Source organism: Equus quagga, chromosome 1 (assembly GCF_021613505.1).
Source record: "Equus quagga isolate Etosha38 chromosome 1, UCLA_HA_Equagga_1.0, whole genome shotgun sequence".
Lineage (NCBI taxonomy): Eukaryota > Metazoa > Chordata > Mammalia > Perissodactyla > Equidae > Equus > Equus quagga.
The window spans coordinates 11523051-11545555 of record NC_060267.1 but is presented as its reverse complement, the minus strand read 5'-3'; the positions used below and the strand labels follow the sequence as shown (position 1 = coordinate 11545555).

The 22505-nt window shown below is 39.8% G+C and overlaps 1 long non-coding RNA gene across 1 annotated transcript; it reads right to left on the bottom strand.

Annotated features, from left to right (window-relative positions):
• Nucleotides 1–11183: 11183 nt before the first annotated feature.
• Nucleotides 11184–20090, bottom strand: LOC124245129 (uncharacterized). Its single transcript, XR_006890184.1, has 3 exons — nucleotides 19943–20090; nucleotides 15293–15443; nucleotides 11184–11970 (listed from the first exon to the last, which is right to left on the bottom strand). It is a non-coding gene; the product is annotated as an uncharacterized LOC124245129 (long non-coding RNA).
• Nucleotides 20091–22505: the final 2415 nt, after the last annotated feature.

Below are 22505 nucleotides of genomic sequence, written 5' to 3'. Positions count from 1 at the left end.
TAAGAATGCACTGCTGGTGGCCATCCTGCCTATCACATGGAAAGAGCCAAGCCTTTTCTGAAGAATAAAGCCAAGGAGAGATAAGCAGAACTGAGAGGTGGAATAAGAAATCTTAAGGATTTGACCCTCTGGGTCCAACTGGGCCAGAAGCTAGTTACCTCCTTGGGTTCCCCTGCCCTGGTTGTATGGGGGATATTTTCTTTTTGCTTTAGTTTGGGCCGGATTTCTATCACTTGTATCCAAGAGTTCTATTACAGAGAGATATACACTTAAAAAGATAATTCCAGTAACATAGGTAAGTGGATAGAGAGAAGCACGACATGGAACAGAGAGAGGGGTATGTAGTCCAAGCTAGAATTTCAGAGTAGGTTTTCTGAAGAGCCCTAGTGGGACCAGTCTTGCCCTCTTGAGTCTTTCAGGCAGAGGAGTCTTCAAGATCCCTCAGCGATCTAGAAAACTCTGACAGAACCTCATCAATGAGATTACATCTCCAACTTCTGCCTTCTGGAAGACATGGAGACAAGGCAGCTTCCAGCTGTGAAGCCAGAAAGGTGCCTCTGGGAAACTGGCCCCGCTCAGGAAGCAGTCCCGTCCCCAGAGTTCGGCTTCTCTTCCTGGTACGCTTCCTTGAGGCACTCATTATCCCAGGAGATTGAGTACCAGCTGGAGGTTAAGTGCCAGATGCTGAAGATAGAGCCCTGGGAAAGACAGATGGGGTCCCCAATCTCAGGACAGATAGATAATTAAGCCACAAGTTACAACAGTGTGAAACATGTTGTGACAGGGGAAGTAAGGACACCAATTCTAGCTTGGAAAACAGGAAGGAAAGAGAAAAGGAAGGATGACTTGCAAGTATTTTGTAAGATTTTTAAATGAAAAGTTCCCTTCCGATGACTTCTGGTTCCTCTGTGAAGTGGGAATGCAGCACATTTGCTATGAGGGTTGGGGCAGAAGGTTGAAGAAAGGGGTGAAGGTTTGAAATAGTTTTTGATACGAGAGTTGCTGTTTTAAGCTACATGAGGCAGAGGGCTTTGTCTGTTTGGTTCACTGATGTATCCCACTTGCTTAAGAGTGTGTGGCACCTGGTAGTCACTTAATAAATTAGTTCCAGGTGTTGCTGGGGCTGACCATTAGTTGTAGAACAGGAGGTTACGGCAGCACCAATATACTCAATATACACATCAGTGCCCAAGGAGGGAAAAGAGGACTGAGGAAGGGGTCAGGACTGGGTTTCTTTCAACTGAAACAGATTTATGGATTCAAGGAGCTTGAGAGGTAAACTCCGCCTCTGCCACACCGAAGCCAAATAATATGGGCTCCTAGCACTTACCATGTGCCTGGATCAAAGGAAAAAACTCTATATGTTCAGGCCAAGCTCTCATCCAGCGAGGTTACTAAATCTCTGGTTTGGAAGTGGCTACGGGACTGCCTGGGGAGAGGAACGTATAGCTGGCAGCCAGCCCTTACTGGCACACACCTGTAAGGCTCCTACTTGACTGATGTGCCCCAGCTTCTTGCCCACAGCGTAGGATTGAGATGTTTTCCAGTTGCTTCTGCTCTAGGTCTCCTTTGATGCTCTGATAAGTCACTCTCTGAGTGACTCCTTCAGGTACTCACCAAATCCATTTGTGCTTCCTTTCAGAGTCAGCCCCCAGATCCCCCATGGCATAGCTTTCTGAGCCCCGTGACAGGTGATCTTTTCAATCTCTCCCCAGACTTGCTCTAGAACCTTCCCCAGGTCATTTCCTTGTTGGAGATTTCCTAGGTTGCTCACATGGAAGTTTCCTGAGTGCCTCAACACTGTTACCCTCGGGTTTTTGCTTCTTTGGTTCTTAACCAAGAAGCCATGATTCCATTTCTGCTCTCTTTTTTTAAATTTATTTTTTTATTGAGGTCACAATAGTTTGCAACATCGTGAAATTTCAGTTGTACATTATTATTTGTTAGATGTGATATAAGTGTTCCCCTTCACTCCTTGTCCCCACCTCCCACCCTCCTTCCCCCTGGTAACCACTAAACTGTTCTCTTTGTCCCTAAGTTTGTTTATCTTCCACAAATCAGTGAAATCATATGGTGTTTGTCTTTCTCTGGCTTATTTCACTTAACATAATACCCTCAAGCTTCATCCATGTGGTTGTGAATGGGATGATTTTGTCTTTTTATGGCTGAGTGGTATTCCATTGCCTATATATACCTCATCTTCTTTATCCAGTCATCAGTTGATGGGCACTTGGTTTGCGTCCACGTCTTGGCTAGTGTGATAATGCTGCAATGAACACAGGGGTGCATAAACTTCTTTATACTGTTGATTTCAAGTTCTTTGGATAAATACCCAGTAGTGGGATGGCTGGATCATACGGTATTTCTATTTTTAATTTTTTGAGAAATCTCTGTACTGTTTTCCATAGTGGCTGCACCAGTTTGCATTCCCACCAGCAGTGTATGAGGGACCCCTTTTCTCCACAACCTCGCCAACATTTGTTATTTTTTGTTTTAGTGATTATAGTCATTCTAACGGGCGTAAGGTGATATCTAAGTGTAGTTTTGATTTGCATTTCTCTGATGATTAGTGATGTCGAGCATCTTTTTATGTGCCTATTGGCCATCTGCTTTTCTTCTTTGGTAAAATGTCTGTTCATATCTTCTGCCCATTTTTTCATTGCATTGTTTGTTTTGTTGTAGTTCGGTTGTGTGAGTTCTTTATATATTATGGAGATTAACTCTTTGTCAGATATATGATTTGCAAATATTTTCTCCTAGTTGGTGTGTTGTTTTCTCATTTTGATCCTCGTTTCCTTTGCCTTCCAGAAGCTCTCTAGTCTGATGAAGTCCCACTTGTTTTTCTTTTGTTTCCATTGTCTGAGAAGACATGGTATTTGAAAAGATCCTTTTAAGTCTCATGTCAAAGAGTGTACTGCCCATATTTTCTTCCAGAAGTTCTATGGTTTCAGTTCTTACCTTCAAATCTTTGACCCATTTTGTGTTTATTTTTGTGTATGGAGAAAGATAGTGGTCTACTTTCATTCTTTAGAATGTGACTGTCCAGTTTTCCCAGCACCATTTATTGAAGAGGCTTTCCTTTCTCCACTGCATTTACTTGGTTCCTTTGTTGAAGATTAGCTGTCCATAGATCTGTGGTTTTATTTCTGGGCTTTCAATTCTGTTTCATTGATCTGTATGCCTGTTTTTGTACCAGTACCACAGTTTTGATTACTGTAGCTTTGTAGTATATTTTGAAGTCTGGGATTGTGATGCCACCAGCTTATTCTTGTTTCTCAGGATTGCTTTGGCTATTTGGGGTCTTTTGTTGCCCCATATGAATTTTAAGATTCTTTGTACTATCTCTGTGAAGAACGTCATTGGGATTCTGATTGGGATTGCCTTGAATCTGTGGATAGCTTTCAGTAGTATGGACATTTTAACTATGTTTATTCTTCCAATCCATGTAGACGGAATACCTTTCCATTTCTTTATGTCATTATCAATTTCTCTCAGTAATGTCTTGCAGTTTTCCTTGTATAGGTCTTTCGCCTCCTTGGTTAAATTTATTCCTAGATATGTTATTCTTTTTGTTGAGATCATTTCTGCTCTTGAGCTGCAATCTCTGGAAATTTGCTCCTAGTCTGCATCTGTGCCAGAGACTCTTGGATCCTGTGAGCCAGCTCCTACCATGCAGATACTTCCACACCCCCACACAGACACGTGCACACATTGGAATTGGGTCCGGGAACCTATTTTGGTGCCTATTGGTGAGCAGGAAATAAAGGTAAGAGAGGGGTGGTAGGGTGTGGTGGCCAAAGGATTCAGAGAGAATCCCAGAGGTGATAGGAAATTAGGGGCATCTTGGGGTAGATATGGTCGAAGGACAGAGAGGACCTTGGTGATAAAGCTGGGAAAACTGATGGTGGAAATGAAAGAAGGATAAATGAGCAACAGGAGGGCCCAGTGGCAAGGAAGGCTCTGAAGGCAAGGTTGATAAGACTGTTCGTGGGCGTGAATAAAAGGAGTGTGGGAATTTGGGGGCCAATAACAAGTGGCTGCTGATTGCAGAGAGAAGGCCAATAATGAGGTGAATGGAGTGATGTGATGATGAGACTCATTCAGAAGTCAGGGTCCCATAAGAAGTGGGATAAAGAGGGAGAATAAGTCAGACATGAGACAGGTCCAGTGAGCGACGATGGGCCTGCACAGCTACTCCAGAGAGACATAGGCAGAGAGGTTGATAATTGGGCTGATAAACAGGGTTATAGAAGGTACATACAGAGGGGCTGGTAATTGGTCTCCAAGAGAGTCTGGTGAGTGGATGGAGGCCAGAGTTAGAGATGACTCAGTCAGAGGAGATGTGGAAGCCAAAGGGGACAGAAAGGGAGCAACATCTTCCAGAGGCTCCCCAAACAGCAGGTCATCTTCCTCAATTGCCGTTTCACACACTTCACAGCAGAGATCTTTGTTGCAACAGTTACCGAAAGCTGCCCTTATCAGGGATCCAAGTTGTAGCCAGGAGCAGAACACAGACCCAACATTCTTCTCCTTCACATTCCCCTGTATCTCTGACTCACAATACTCCTTTTATCCCTCACTACAGTGCTTTTGTTCACACTCCCTTCTCTGCGGCTTTCCACGTCAACTCCAGGCTGCCTGGAGGCCCTGGAGTGGCATTGGCCATGCTAAGAAGAATGATACAGGAAAGAAGGAGAAGAGATCCATTGTCATTTCAGAAGAGAAAGTAGGTCCCATGCAAACTCAACTTCTTTCAGGTAAGTTTCCCCAACTTGGATCCAGGTGATTGGATTATATGTGATAAAGGTAGAAGCAAAGGGATCTTATAAGAAGCTGAGTAGAATGGCCTTTTGGAAGAGACAGTTGGGAGATTAGAATCTGAGAACCACAAGAATTAATATTCAAAGTTCATGGCTGATAACAATAACAGTAAGGCTCTTGTATGAATAATGTCTTATCATTTACAAGTGCTTTTAAGCACATTACTTCATGTGCTTCTCACATCCTGTTACCTGTGAGGCAACAGGCCAGATTCCTCTGAGGAGGATTCCTCTGAGCTCAAGGGCAGCTAGCCCACTTATCTAAATTCATGACCATGAAGTACTGCCTTCCTCTAAAACTAGCTAATAGTTGTCCCACTTCATTCCACACTTCCTTCTAGTGGGCAAGACCCATTCATTGCCTAGCTTCTCCTCTCTGTCCAATGAATGGCTCCTGCCAGGAATCTGAGAAGAGTCAGCAGGTTCCACGTGCCTTTTATGACCCTCCCATTGGAGGACTTTGTACTATGATAGGGGATATGCTCTATCAAACCCATATCCTCAGATATGGTGGACCTGGCACCTCACAAAAAGGAGAGATTTGGGTTATCCTAGGAGAGCTCAGGGCTGAATAGGCAGAACCTACTGCTAAAAGGCAAGCAAACAATGAGAGGCTGGGACCCAATTCTTACTTTGCTTTCTCTAGACAAGATTCCAATATTCATTTCTCACAAATAATAGGACTTCATAAATTGAATTAAAGGAGGTCTCCATTCCTTCCATTTTTTTCTCTTTTTATTATTTAAATTATCACTTAGTATAATTAACTTTTCTGTTGGTGTACAGTTTTGTGGATTTTAACTCATGTATAGATTTTGTATCCACCACTACAATCAGGATACAGAACAGTTCTATCACACCCAAAACTCGAGCTGTCCCTTTAGAGTCACACCCTCACCCATCCATACAGTGGCAGCCACTGATCTGTTTCCCATCACTATAGTTCCATGTCTACCCAACATACAAAATCCATTCACCCCAACCCAAGGTCTCCAAAGGAACATCCCATTACAGCATTAGCTCAAATCACAAAAATCTCATCAGCTCCAAAATCCCAAATCTTGTGATATAATCTAAATCAGATGTGCCTGGTCACAATTCTTCTCCATCTATGCACCTGTGTGATTTAAGAAGTTGTCTGTTCCAATGCATAATGGATGGTGGTATGGGCATAGGACAACAGTTATAGAAATTCTAGCTCAAAAAGAGGGAAAATGGAAAGTTAAAAAGGAGTCACCAGGACAAAGCAGTTTTGAAAAGCAGCCAGGCAAACTTCCTTAGCTTTCAAGGCCTGGGAATAATGCTCTGTGAGCTCTGGGTTCGGTGCTCTGTGCTGTTGGTACCATCCTCTGGGCCCTCGGAGCCACCTCTGAGCCATCTTTCCTTTTTCGTGGAAGTTGGCATGCATTTGTAGCTGAGTAGTTTTATCAGCTAACTTCCTACAGGTTGAATTTTGGAGATCTGATAGTCTTCTGTCATTTCGTTGTCTCTCTATCCCTTTCAGCCCAAGCTGGCAAGTGTTTCTGCTGAAATAAAATTCTCAAGAAACTTGAGGGCTTTGCTCAATTCCACCCCTGGTCCAATCAGCTGGGGACAGAGATGCGAGGTCACATGGTCCAAAGGCCATTCAATAGAGAGTGTTTGAGCAGATTCTCTGAAAAGGGTGGGGAACACCTACCAGGAGGGGGCTGTGTGACACAGATCTCCAGTACAGAGGGAGGGGAATATTCTTACCAGCATTTCAAAGCATACATATTCTAAAGCAAGATCCAATTGTTCTTAAAAATACTTTTTTGTTTCTGGTTCTAGAACTGATTGACACATCAATTGTGAAAATTATGGAAACTGTAGTTAAAGACGAAGAAAATAAAAATCAAAACAAATGCCGTCACCTAATGATAACAACTGTTAATGTTTTGTTGTGCATCCTTTTGTTTCTCCATCCCTCTTTAAACATTTTTCAAAACAAAAATGTGATCATAGGGTACGTACTAATTTCATAACTATCTTTTTTCACTTAATAATCATAATCATTTCTGTCATTTACATTTTTCTCTGATACATTTCTCTAATAATTTTGATGACCACATATTATTCCATTATATGTATAAATCATAATTTTTAACTGGATGAATACCAAGCATGTTCATACTTAAACATTTGATTTTGAATATAAGTTTCTATAATTATTGCTTAAAATCCATTTCTTTAATTATTTTTTCCATTTACTTACTAATCATGTCTTTCTTTCTATGAGTTGTACTCAGAGTTGGGAAAATTTCATGTGTTACTTCTGATGTGCATTTTCTTGTGTGTAAGGGATATTAGCTCCCTGTGTATTAAACATATTGAAAGATTTCCTCCCAATTTTCTTTTAATCTTGTTTAAACTGTCTTTTGGTAATAAAGAAGGTTTCAATTTTTAGTCCATCTGTAGACTATTTCCTTTATCTTGTATATGTATTGCAATAGTACTTAAAAATGCTTTCTCTACCACAAAAATAATAAAAATGTTCTCCTATATGTTCTTTTATAAACATAATCCAGTTATAATGATAATCTGTCTGAAAGTCATGTTTGTATACTGCATGAGACAGAGATTTGATCTTGCCCCCACTTGGATAGCCCATTGTATCAACATTGTTCACTGAATAGCCAGTATTTTCCTCACTCACTAGAAATGTACCATTGTAATATACTGCATCTTCAAATATACGTGGGTTTATTTGGGTATTCTCTATTTTATTCTCCAGAGATATTTGTCGATTTCCAAGATGTACCATACAATTTTAATATTTATAGTCTTATAGTTTTGATTCAATAAAGCAATCCCCTCTGTCTGCTCTTTTTCCCAAATCTGTTCTTTTAAATCAGTGGTTCTCAAGGAGGCAATTTTGCCTTCCGGGGAACATTTGGCACTGTCTAGAGCATTTTTATTGTCACAACTGGGAGGGCGGGGCTACTGGTATTTGTTGGGTAGAGACCAGGGGTGCTGCTAAAATCCTACAGTATACAGGACAGACTCCTACAACAAAGAATTGCCTGGTCCAAAATGTCAATAGCAGAAAGACTGAGAAACTCTGTTGTAGATTAACTTTATTATCAATTTGTCAAGATCCAAAATAAATCTAGTTTGAATTCTGAATGCGATTGCATTGACTTTGTGTATTCACTGTTCCAGAGTGATAAGAGTGAGTCTTTCCATCTAGGGACATTCAGTTCTGCAGTTACTCAATACATGCCTCTGGAGGGGAGCAGAATTTACTGCCCCAAATTTTATCTCTTTGACTTGACTATTTTTAAGAACAAAAGACTCAGGAAGAAATTTTGACCTTCCCCCTAACTGCCTAAAAGAATCTAAGATAGCAGGCCTGTCCAGGAAGGAGCTATCACCATAGAAAATTATAGCTAACACAAATGTGGTGTGGTAGACAGGGAGGAACCTAACAAGGTCCATCTGATCAAAGTCCTTTCCACGTCTCACTGTCTCTACAAGGCATGGAAAACATTTGTTTAACAAACACTTGCTTTTCTGTCTCCATGTGAGTTGCCTTCCTTCTCTTTCAAGTCCCAAACCACTATCTCCAACATCCTCCTTTGTCTTTAGCTGAAAATGGTATTTAAGGCGGTGGCTTCAGCCATTGTGGTTACTGTTTTCCTGGGTATCTCCCGTGGATACATGCGTTTAAACTTTGTTTCATTTTCTCTGTTATTCCGTCTCATGTCAATGTAATTCTTGGACCAACAAAAGAACCTAGAGGGTAGAACAATGTTTCTTCCTCCCCTACACCTCCTTACAAAAATCACTGTATTATGCAAAAGTACAGGGTACAGTCCTCAGGGTTTACTGGGAATTGAGCTTAGTATCAACACTGAAAAGCTTTTGCAATAACACATTTCTTAAAAAGATAGGAATCCAATGAAAACTATAGCCAGTTTTACACATATCAAATGATAAGAAATACATAAATACAATAAACAGGGCCCCTCACCTTGAGAAAGACCCAAAGTTTGCCTGCAGAAGTGGGTGTCAGAGTTATTGCAGCTTGCGCATTTGTGAAGTGGTACCAGGAGGATTACCTGAAATCTGATGGGATATTCTAACACCAGATGTGGATGGGTTGGCTCATGGCCCTTGGTTTGGCATTGAAGCTAAACCACACAGTTAGGTCATCTTTCCTAGCCTTAAATCCTAGGAGATGATGTTCTGATTTTGGAATGTAGCTCCTTCAAGGCATGCAGTTATAATAAATAACTGTTTCATAGAAGTTGAACTTTTTTTTTTTTCCTGAGGAAGATTGGCCCTGAGCTAACATCTGTGCCAATCTTCCTCTATTTTGTATGTGGGTCATCACCACAACAAGGCCGCTGACAAGTGGTGTAGGTCACACCCAGGAAGTGAACTTGGGTTGCCAAAGTGGAGTGGACTGAACTTAACCACTAGGCCATAAGGCTGGCCTCAGAAATTGAACTTTTTTTCCCCCCCCGGAGGAAGATTAGCCCTGAGCTAACATTTGCCAATCCTCCTCTTTTTTCTGAGGAAGACTGGCCCTGAGCTCACATCTGTGCCCATCTTCCTCTACTTTGTACGTCGGATGTCTACCACAGTATGGCTTTTACCAAGCAGTGCTGCGTCCACACCTGGGATCCAAATGGGGGAACCCCGGGCCGCCGAGAAGCAGAACATGCGAACTCAACCGCTGCACCACCAGGCCGGGCCCATCAGTTCTCTCCCTTAGAAGTATTTGCTATTGCTGGTTTCTAGGGTAACATAAATATTGCTTTATGGTACATTCTCTTATATATCTTGTTTTTTTCATATTGAAATAATCTCAAACATACAGAAAAGCTGCAAATACAGTATGAAAAACTACTTTTTTCCTGAATGATTTGAGAGCAAGTTGCTAAAATGATGCCACATCATCCTCGAAAACTTTAGTTGTATTTTCTACCAACAAGATCATTCTACACAACCACAGTACAGCCATCAACATCGGGAAATTGACAGTGTTACACTACTACCATCTAATCTTAGACCCTATTTAAATTTTGTCAGTTGTCCTAATATTATTCTTTGTAGGGAAAGATTCAGTTCAGAATCACATGTTGTATTTGGTTTCATGTCCCTTAATCTACTTCAGTCTGGAATAGTTCCTCGGGCTTTCCTTGACTTTCATGACCCAAACAATTTTGAAGATTACAGATGGGTTATTTTGTAGAACGTCCCTCAGTTTGGGTGTGTCTGGTATTTATTTCCTCATGGTTGGATTCAGGCTATGCATCTTTGGCCGGAATATCACACAGGTAAAGCTATGTTCCTCTCGTTACATCCTCTCAGGTGGTGCACAATTTCAATTTGTCTCATTACTGACAAGGTTCACTTTCATCACGTGATTCAGGTGGTGTCTGTCAAGCTTCTCTACCGTAAAGTTGCTCTATTTCCCCTGGTAATTAGTGAGCATTTTGTGGGGAGGTAACTATGAAACTATGTAAATATTCTGTTACCCATTACCTAATAAATTAATATCAACATGCACTGATAGTTTCCTATTTTATTCAACTGGTTATTTTCTATTAAGTTTAATATTTTGTTGTTCAATTTGTCACCTACTTAATAAATGGGGCTCCTTTTGAACTAGCTTCTGGGCCCAATTGTCATGTCCCCTTCATTCTTTGCACATTGCCTTACTTTCTGGCACAGAAATGTGTTCCAGGTCCATCTTATACTTTCCCTGCAAGTATCAGGATCTTGCTTCTTTTTAGTGGAGACTGGTATTTAGAAGCCAAGATCTGGGTGGTAGGTGTTCTAACTGTTATTGGGATGTTGCTGCTCCAAGGTCCCCTCGGTAAGAAAGTTAGGGAACATATACACACAAACATATTCACTTTTAAATCCCTATCTGTCTATCTATCCATTCATATATCTATTGAAAACCTTGACTTTACACAGATATATTCAATTCCAACCCAACATCTCAGAGTTCACACTAGTTTTCTCCTTTTCCATATTTGCTACTCCTTTCTCAGCGAGAACTCTGGTTTCCATCTCCCTTAGTAGATTTACTTATTCTAACAAAACTTCTGTATATAACAAATTTCCCATTGCCCCCTCTTGCGTACATGTTCCCTCACAGCATATTTGGGCTCCAGCACTCCACACCAGGCAGCCTTCCCTCACGGACTCCTTCTTCAACCTGCTTCGGTTCTGACATTTCTTTCTGGCCACTGCAGCTCCTACCACAACACACCGCCACCTCCACCCAGCATGCACACTTACCTGCTTCAGGACCGAATTATTCCAGAATGGGCTGGTAGAGAAGATGAAAAGTGAACCTTGTTTTTAAAACGTTATTTTATTGCTAATTTAAAAATCAGATTTACAGCTATGTTCTTAAACATGGAACATTACAGATAAAATTAAAAGCTCTTTTGATTGTTACTTCCAATTCTGCTCTGCTTACTCTGTCTCCAGAAGTAACCCACTACTATTAGTTTGATGTGTATCCTTCTAAACTTTTACAAAATAATTTTAATTTTACATTCATACATAGGTACCAAGGAAAAAAATATATATGTTAACCCTTTAAATTTTACTCTCCATTTTAAGAAAAGCCATTGAGGCCAGAATATCTAGAGTCTGGTGAAAAGTCTCTTTCTTGAACAAACTTTACTGGGGACATTAGTTGGGACTGTTTTGTCTGCCAGTGACAGAAATCCAACTCAAACTGGCTTAAGCAAAAACAAAATGTATTGGCTCATATAATTGGGAAATTCAGGGTACAGGAACATTGGGCAAACAGCAAGGACACAGACCATGTAATCATGTGCATCTAGGTCAACCGTCAATGCAACTCCACCCAGAGCAGTGGGAGTAAACATAGCAGCAGTAACAAGTTACCCCATACAGGCAATATACAATCACACGGAAGGATGATGTGATAAACATTCACCAAGAAGAGATTTTGCAAATTCTAGCTGACATCCCACAGAACATGTTTTTGATGTGCTGAGTGAGGCTACGACATTGTGCAATTCTGGGTGGCAAGTCGAAGGGTTGGGTTCCCAGCTCTGTCAAAGAACATTCAAGTGCAGGCAGAATGGAGAATCCATGAATGAAACTCTAAATATTCAACATTGTGGTACACAGTATTCTGTTCACAGAGAAAACATTTAAGGAAGAAAATGCCCAGTTAGATTTAGGACCTTAACCTGTGTCCTTAGGACACTGTCCCTCTCCATCTTTTGGTTCCACTCTCTCTGTGTTGTCATTCTCTGTCAAGCTCTCCCCTTGAGATAGTCAGGATGGTCAGTAGTTAAGCCATTCTACTAGTATCTCAAGTTTCCTAATAGTTCGAGCGTAAGTCCCAGGATTGACTCGCATTGGCTTAGCTTGGGTCATAAGCCCATGCCTGAACCAATCATTGTGAACAAGGAGTAGATTAAAGAAGAAAACAAATATTAATTTTCTTTTTCATAGTGAAAAGATTTTTCATAGTTAGGCATCTCACTGCTCAGCTAAAGGCATCATTTTCCAGGTTCCTTTCAATCTATATGTGGTCTTATAACTAAATTCTGGGTAATGGTCTGTCAGCAGAAGTAATTGTGCAAATTATAATTCACTTCCCTAAAAGAAAGGAGTATGCCTTCTTTTCCCTTTCTGTTGTTTGGAATGAAGACTTGATGATGAGTCATATTGGACCATGTGAACAAGGGTAACACTTAAAGATGTTAAAGCAATAAGGTCTTAGGAGCCAGCATTCCTGATATCTTGGAGATGCCATGTCACCCTGGACTGTGTATGCTCAAACTACTGCAGAGAGAGAAATAACTGTCTTAATTAAACTACAAACTGATACTTTCTATACCTGTTTTATACACCCAATCTACTCTTGAACTATGCAACTGCTAAGTATTGGTTAGAGTAAGTAATTGCCTTTTCTATTTGATCACCAAATTTATTGGTACAGCATATAGTTGAGAATGCTTCCACTTCAATTTTGGATTCTCTCTTACATTGTAGGCATAGATTTTCAATTCTTTGTTCATTTTTCTGTTTTTATTTCTAAAGTAGCTACCTAGTGAAAGTAACTTTTTGTTTACTTTTTTATTAAGACAATTCACATACCGTAAAATTCACCCTTTTATGTACAATTCAGGGGTTTTTAGGTTGTGCAACCATTACCACTATCTAATTCCAGAACATTTAATCACTCCAAAAAGAAACCCCATACCTCAGGAGTCACTCTCCATTCTGCCTTTCCGTCAGCTCCTGGCAATCATTAATCTACTTTCTGTCTCTAGGGGTTTGACTATTCTGAACATTTCATATAGACAGGGTCAAACAATGTGTGACCTTTTGTGTCTGGCTTCTTTTGCTTAGCATATTTTCAAGGTTCATCCATGTTGTAGCATATATTGGTCCTTCATTCCTTTTTACCGCTGAATAATATTTCATTATAGCTGTACCACATTTTAAAAATCCATCCATTGACGGATATTTGGTTTGTTTCTATTTTTTAGTTATTACAAATGATGCTGATATGCACATTTGTGTACAAATATTTGTGTGAACATGTTTTCAGTTCTCTTGGATCTATACCGAGGGGTAGAATTGTTGGGTCATATGGTAATTCTATGTTGTTTTTTCAAGTAATTTTATTGAGATCATAATGGTTTATAACTGTGTAATTTTGGGTGTACATTATTATTTATGAATTTCTTTTTTTTTTAAGGTTGGCAACTGAGCTAACAACTGTTGCCAATCTTCTTCTTTTTTCTTTCCTTTTTCTCCTCAAAGCCCCCCAGTACATAGTTGTATATTCTAGTTGTGAGTGCCTCTGATTGTGCCATGTGGGACGCCGCCTCAGCATGGCCTGACAAGTGGTGCCATGTCCGTGCCCAGGATCCAAACCTGCAAAACCCTGGGCCACCTAAGCGGGAGTGTGTGAACTTAACCACTCGGTCACGGGGCCAGCCCTATGAATTTCTGAATACATTTCATCATGCTCACCCTTAATAGTCTAATTTTCATCCATCATCATACACATGTGCCCCTTTATCCATTTCGCCCACCCCCGGATTCCCTTCCCCTCTGGTAACCGCTAATCTGTTCTATTTATCCATGTATTTGTTATCTTCCACATATGAGTGATATCATGCAGTATTTGTCTTTCTCTGCCTGGCTTGTTTTGCTGAACATCATACCCTCAAGGTACATCCATGTTGTTGCAAATGGGACGATTTTATTTTTTTTATGGCTGAGTAGCATTCTGTTGTATATGTATACCACATCTTCTCTATCCATTCATATGTAGAAGGGCACTTGGGTTGCTTCTGTGTTTAATTTTTTCAAGGAAGTGGCCAACTGGTTTCTAAAGCAGTTGCACCATTTGGTGCAATTAACTTCACTGTATGTTCTATGTCAGCCAAATTTTCTAAAATTGAGTATGCTCATGGTATTTAATTTTCTTAGCAGCTAAAGCATTATTCTGCTTTGGATTTCATCCCTGATCTGGATAATAGGATATTCTAATATATTTTCAGTGGTCAGGCATTTTCCTATTCTGCTCTGCTGCTCATTTTAAGACATTATACGAGTAAAATATACCCTGCCTTTACATTTTTTGGAGTGCATCTTTGTGTCCTAGTATATGATAAAATTTGGAATATTCATATATTCTTGAAAAGAAATCACATTTCTTTATCCTATTTGTCAATTATTTATTGTAATATATAACTTGTGGACATAAAACAAAAAAAACTATAGTATATAATAGATTCTTCATTAAAATTTTTGCTTACTAAATATCATGTTTTGATAGTCAAACATTGAAATCTTTAAGCATATTTCCACCCATCCCTGCTTTCTTCTCATTCCTCTCCTCTTTATAAATTACCTTTTGTATCTAGTTGTTCAGGATCATTAACTTTTCATTGTTCTTTTTATCTTTATTGAGTGATACTATTTTTCTCCTTAATGATTTTGCTTGAAATTTGATATTATAATGGTAGTACTTGACTTTCCTAAATCGTATTGACATGATAGATCTTAGATCTCCTAACTCTTGTTGATGTCTTTTCAAGTGTGAGCCCTGTTGTCAGCAAATTATTGGATCTCTTAAAAATATCACAGGGAGCTCTTCTTCTTTTCCCATAAGAGTTAATCTATTTGCATTTAATGCTCTATTTAAGAGACATTTTTACTGCCCTCCATTTTAATGGTTGCTTGGTCTCTCCATTCGATTACATAATTTCTGTAGTGGACTTTAAACTCATTTTTCTTTTAATACAATTAGAAACTAGTCTTGTCTAAACAACATATTTACCATGTCAACATCAAACATTTAAAAATAATCATCATCATATTTTTTCTATAGCTGCTACTACCTAAGCAGCCTTTGAACTTAGTTCTGGAGGTGATAAAGAGCAGAGATATCTTTGCGGGCTAGTCTCTCAGCCAACCTGGAGCCTCACCTTTTGCTTACAGCCTGAGAGCATGTCTGGGCTGCTCGCCAAGGCTCAGCTCCCAGAGTAACTTCTCTGCCCGGTCCTTTCTCGGTGGACGCTCATCCCTCTCCCACAGGTATTTCAGAGACTTTGAGACGCAGGCATTGTGAGCTGCCAGCTGTTGAGGGGAAGATGAAAGGTCAAAACTGCTTTGCTCAACACCAACTAAGGAGCCTGGCTTTTACCCAGAAACCCTTTTTGCCCCAAAGCAAAGTATTAACCGTAAGCCCTTAAACTGCTATCTCTTTTAATCCAGCGAAATTTTATATTTTAATTTCTTAGACTCTAAAATTGTTCGTCTGGTTTTTGCATTGTTTTAACAAATTTTGTCTTTTTACTTACTTAAGTTTTACATTTCTGATTTTATTGTATATTTTGTGTCTAATCAGCTAGAATTTCCTTATTATAATCATTTCTTCATTTTAAGTGGCTTTTTTCTACTTAAAAATTTTTGTTCTCTGAATTTAATAACCATATTTTATCTTTTTATTTTATTTATTATAATTGTGGTCAGCACACTAAACTTTGACTTTTATATAACCTTTCAAATTTTATTTTCCCTCTACTTTAAAAAATAGTTTTATCATTTTAATTATCTTTTAATTTCATTTTCTTTTATCTTTATTGTTCAGAATATTTGCTATTTTAATTTTGCACTCTTTGCTTTATTTTATAAATTTTATACTTTCTTAATCTTTTAGCTGTTGGTGTCGAGCAATCTCTTATTTTTAATTAATTGTATTATTTATTGTTGAGCAGTGGTTCTGCTTTTTCTAATTTTTATTTTTTTTCCAGGTTCATTGAGATATAATTGACATATAATGTTGTGTAAGTTTAAGGTGTACAGTGTGGTGATTTGATACACATATGTAATATGTATCACAGTAAAGTTAGTTACACAGTAATGTCGGTTAACACCTCCATCACCTCACACAATTACCATTTTGTGTGTGCATGTGGTGAGGATATTTAAGATCTACTCTCTTCACAACTTTCAAGTATATAATATGGTATTTTTAACCATAGTCACTATGCTGTACATTAGATCCCCAAAATTTTTCATCACATAACTTTGGTACTCTTTGACCAACATCTCCCCACACTCCCTGTCTCCCAGGCTACCCGCACCCCCCAACTACTATTCTGCTCTCTGTTTCTACGAGTTTGACATTTTTAGATTCCATGTATAAGTGAGATCATACAATATTTGTCTTTGTCTGGCTTATTTTGATATCGAATCTCTTAATCTCAAGTTCATGTGCCCAATGTAATAAGCCAAACACTGAGACATCAGTGCTTAGAAATGCAGAAAGGTTTTCTTTGAATTGGCTGAAATGAGAAGAGAGGAGCATGGGTTCATGGAAATCCACTTTCCCAGGAGCAGAAAACAGGGGGTTTTATTGAGCTAAGGGGCTGGGCAGGAGGAACCTTGGAGAAACAAAGGGATCACTCCCAATAAGCCCCTGCACAATGTGACTTCTAGGCATCCACAGCAGCTGGGGGCTGGCCATCTGGTGATTGCAACCTCCCCAATGACATTCTCTTTCTTCTACAAAGCAAGCTCACATACTCCTCAAGACTTCTGAGTCACTCCCTTCAAGTTAAACAAGAAAACAGCAAATTGAACAAGGTCAAAAAGCAACCACATTCTTTCTTTTTTTAATGTAGCTTTTTTTTAAGTATGCTTTTTTTTTTTTTGGTGAGGAAGGTTGGCCCTGAGCTAACATCTGTTGCTAATCTTCTTCTTTTTTTTTTTTCTCCCCAAAGCCCCGGTACATAATTGTATATCCTAATTGTAGGTCATTCTAGTTCTTCTATGTGGGACACCACCACAGCACAGCTTTATGAGGCCTGTGTAGACCCGTGCCCGGGATCTGAACCAGCGAAGCCTAGGCTGCCAAAGCGAAGCATGTGAACTTAACTGCTTGGCCATGGGGTGGCCCCAGCAATCATGTTCTTATTGAATATCTGCAGTAACCCTCGGGTACCCCCCTTCAATTTCACTTAGCATAATTCCGTCAAGGTCCATCCATGTTGTCATAAATGACAGGATTTCCTTCTTTTTATAGTAGCTAAATAATATTCCATTGTATATATATCACATTTTCTTTATCCATTCATCCATCGATGGACACTTAGGTTGTTTTCATGTCTTGACCACTGTGAGCAATGCTGCAATGAATATGGGTGTACAGATACCTCTTCAAGATAATGACTTCATTTCCATTGGATATATACACAGCAATGGGATTGCTGGATCATATGCTAGTTCTATTTTTAATTTCTTGAGGAACTTCCATATTGTTTTCCATAGTGGCAGCACCAACTTACGTTTCCATTAACAGTGCGCAAGGGTTCCCTTTACTCCACATCCTGCCAACACTTGCTACCCCTTGTCTTTTTTGTAACAGCCATTCTAACAGGTGTGAGATGATATCTAACTATGGTTTTGATTTGAATTTCCCTGATGGTTAGTGACGTGGAGCATCTTTTCTTGTACCTGTTGGCCACCTGCATGCTTTCTTTGGAAAATGTCAATTCAAGTCCTCAGCCCAGTTTTAAATCAGATTGTTTGCTTTTTTGCTATTGAGTAGTATGAGTTCTCTATATATTTTGGATATTAACCCCTTATAAGATATATAGTTTGCAAATATTTTCTCCCGTTCTGTAGGTTGCCTTTTCATTTTGTTGATTGTTTCTTTTGCTGTGTAGAAGCTTTTTAATTTGATATCTTAGTTTATTTTTGCTTTTCCTTTTGTCTCTTTTGGTGTCACATCCAAAAAATTGTTGCCAAGACCAATGTCAAGGAGTTTTCCCCTGCATTTTCATCTAGGAGTTTTAAGACTTCAGGTCTTAAATTTAAGTCTTTAATCAAGTTAATTTTTGTGGGTGGCGTAAGATAGAGGTCCAATTTCATTCCTTTGCATATGAGTATCTAGTTTTCCCAACACTGTATATTGAAGAGACTATCCTTTCCACATTGAGTATTCTTGGCTCTCTTGTCAGATACTGTTTGACCATATATGGGTGAATTTATTTCTAGGCTCTCAATTCTGTTCCATTGCTCTATGTGTCTGTTTTTATGCTATCATCATACTATTTTGATTACTATACCTTTATAGCACTTCTGATTTTCTTGCTCCACAATATACTTGAGAGATATAAAACATTCCCGGGGGCTCCTTATATCCAAAGGAACTATATATTTCATTACACTATTAGTTATTATGCAAGGACAGCAGGCATAAGTCAGTATTATTCCAGGCAAACTAGGACATATGAGTACCCTAATTACAGCAGTAATTTTCAACTGGGCCAAAGGCTTAATCTCCTGAAAGCGTGTGTGAGTATGTCAGAGTAGCCAGGGATATAAGTATCAATTAGGGCCTACAGAGAAAAACAGATATCACACCGGCTATTTTAAGAAAGAGAATTTAAAATAAAGACTTGTTAATCAGTGACTGAGAGAACTGAAAAAATGAAAAGGGAACTCTGAGATTTTCTGGTAGAGCTGCAAGAAGCAACTGCAACTCCTGGGGCTGGGAAAGAAAAGATGTCGGGATCATTTGAATCGTTGTGCTCCATGGAGAGACCCCCAAGGAGCTGGAACTAGACCCCTGAGGATGGGGCACTGGCCATGGGAGCTCTGAGGAAGTTTCTGCAGAGCTGTGACTCAGACCTCTGGGGAGGAGGTGCCAGCTGGCTGGTAGTGGTGTCTCTGAAGGGGCGTAATGAGAGCAGTGTGGGGAGTGTAGAAAAGAACTGCAACCTGCAGTCAAGTATTGCTCCTGAAACCAAGTGTTGATGCCAGAGTAAAAAACAGTTGCTAGGGTGGCGCTGACAGGAACAGAAAGCAAATGGAAAGGAGTAAATCCCTCACCTCTCCAGCCTTCTAGTCTCCCTACAGAGTCTCTATTAGAAGAACCTAACAGGGAGAGCTGGCAGAAGAGAAGTTTGCAGATACCCAGGCACAGTAGCATCAAACAGAGCAAAGAAGAGGAGAAGCTTAGAGAAAATAGCTTCACAACCAGCAGGTTCCATTCCTTTGGCTACTCAGATCATTCAGTCCCTCTACTCATGTTAAACTTATGTACAAGATGACAAGATGTAGCTTTCCTTTGTACAAATGAAGACATTCTCTTTCCCTCCCCATAATGAGAAGACACAATGTCCTAATACCCATTGTATCCATCCCTGGTTGACAATCACAGTGTCCTTCTCTGGAAGATAGGTGAATAGTTGATTAAAAATAAAACACACTCCCAGACCCCTATCCTATCCTACACCTCATCAGAGTGAGGACTCAACTCATTTTCCATTTCCCGAGAGAGGAAAGGATTCCATTTTGAACAGGTTTGTATCTCTGAAAAATAGCTTCATTAAGCTTCAGGTGCTGGTTCACAGTGATTATTCCACTCAGATAGTGCTATGTTGACCAAACTTCTGTTTATTCCAGTTAGAGCCCCTGTCTAAGAAAGCATTCTCTCCTTCACTGGAACTTGTCCGGTTGAATCCCATCAGCTAACTATTGGACCCCACGGAGCTCTTTGAAGTAGCTACTGCAGGGTATATAGGAATCAAATGAATCATCCCTGGTCTTTGTTCTGTACGACTCACCTCAGTCTGCTCTTCACACCTGATCCAACACTCCTTCTGACATCCTTGAACACTGCCTTCTTCTGCTCACTTTTTCATCAACTACTCAGTTGCACCCTTACGTCACTTTTTTGACTTAACACTTGGTACTAGCCCCAGCCTCAGCACTCTTCTCCAAATGACATGGTTCTTTTTCTGGTTATGTAACTTCTGTCTGCTCAAATAAATCTCCTACTGCTGAGCTCAGCTTAGGACTCATCCAGCTGATCTGGCAGAATTGGCACAGACAATGTCCCTATATAGGCTGACTCTACACAAATGCTTAACTCTACACTCAACTGCAGTCATGGTTTGCAGTAATTCACCTGAGCCTGTTGACTCTCTTATGAATTTTGTCCCTATGTCATTAACTTGTTTTGCAAACCTGACAAACTCCCTTATCCCAGATGATTGGCTAATCTTACTGGTCTTTGGCCCACTGGTGCTAAGCTTGTTCGTTTAAGATCAATGGACTCAATTTGTAGTTGTAATTCTTTAATCCTAAAGATATAAAGCTAATGGCTGCATCCTAGAGATTTCACAGAGCATACTCCCTCCCATCCCTTGCACTGAACGACCAAATTCCAATCTGTGAGCTTTTCTTCTAAGGTTTAATATCTTGTATCTGGAAGCAACCTGGATTGGAGAGAACTGATAACCTTATTCTCAAGGAAGCAGTTGCTTTTTTCTAATTTCCAAGTCAAAGAGTTGGTAAAGGCAAGGGTGAATTGATTGTTCTAATCTTTGTCAGTATCACTTGTTTACCAGGCTCTTATAGTAAGAACCAATTCTTTCTTTTTAAAATTTGATTGCCAATAAGATGGATAAGACATGCATCACTTTACCCTCTTCCCACAGTTTAAAGTAAACTGTGTCTGCATTTGGCAATTTTTTTTGAGCCACTTAGACAATCTTGACCCTGATGATTGGCATAACTATGCTCAGAGGTTGAAGTCCCAGGACATGTTCTGGATCATCACTCAACTTGTGTGACTAACCATTGTTTTCCCCTGTAGGTCATATCCCTAACAATAGTTGTGTGAATTTAAGTTGAAAGATACTGGCCAATTGGTTTCCGAATACAATTTAATACTGTTGAATGAAGCATTAAAAGCTATTGTTATGGACCAGCACTTCTCAATTTTTCATTTGGCTGTGAATTAGCTGGAGACCTTGTTAAAAAAGTGGATTTTGGTTCAGTAAGTCTGGAGCAGAGCCTGAGATTCTGCATTTTAAAATAAATTCCCAGGTAATGCTAGTGTCAATGAAAATAATCCATAATCAATCTATAAATGAAAATTTGGGTGAGTTTATTCTGAGCTTAAATCTGAGGATTATAACCCGGGAGAGTCTTTCCACAAAGGAACAGAGCACTCCAAAGAAGTGGGGGTATACAGGGTGGTTATATACCCTCAAAGAGTATGTTTCACATAGGATTGAAATGTCCCTTTCACAATAGTCACAAGGCTGCTCTGTCAGCACAGCGATTGATGGAGATGGCAGATAAGTCTGCTGTCTCAGTGAACGCCGCAGGGTGGCAGGTGTGTTGCCTTGGGCTTGGTGGTCACAGATGAGCACTGCAATCAGTTTCCAGCCTAAAGAAAGATGCTTAATCTTTAAGGAGCTGCCAACGTTGGGAGGGGGAGAGAAGTGGCACCGTTATCTCAAGGGCCTTTGCTCTTGCCATAGGGAATGTCTAATGCAGATATACAATGCATGCTCAACAGCCTCGGTCAGGCCCTTTTGGAAAGACAAGGTCAGGCCGAATTAGGTTGACACAAGTGGCTTCCACATATACTCCAATATATCCTATTACTTGCCATTTTTATTTGTCACTAGTAATGCTGGTCTACAGAACATATTTTGAATAGCAAGATTCTAGACTGTGTGATAAGGAGCCTCTCCCTGCTTTTCAGCATGCTCAGGGTAGGTGTCATGAACACTTTCAAAAGTAGGTTCCTAGAACCTGTTTGTGCACATGTCATGACTTTTACGACTGGGTAGTACGAAAAGCAATAAATATGGCAGCTTTAGCACATTACTTTATGTGTGTTCCCTACTGAAAATCCACTAAAATGATAGTAAATACCTTTTTTTTAAATTAAGGTTATGATAGTTAACAACCTTGTGAAATTACAGTTGTACATCATTATTAGTCATGTTGTAGGTACACCACTTCACCCCTAGTGCCCTCCCCTCGCCCCCTTTTCCCCTGGTAACCACCAATCAGTTCTCTTTGTCCATATGTTAACTACCACCTATGAGTGGAGTCATACAGAGTTCCTCTTTCTCTGTCTGGCTTATTTCACTCAACATAATACCCTCAAGGTCTATCCATGTTGTTGTGAATGGGATGACTTTGTCCTTTTTTATGGCTGAGTAGTATTCCATTGTGTATATATACACCATATCTTCTTTATCCAATCATCAGTTGCTGGGCACTTAGGTTGGTTCCATGACTTGGCTATTGTGAATAATGCTGCGGTAAACATAGAAGTGCATGGGACTTTCGGAATTGCTGATTTCAGGTTCTTAGGATAGATAC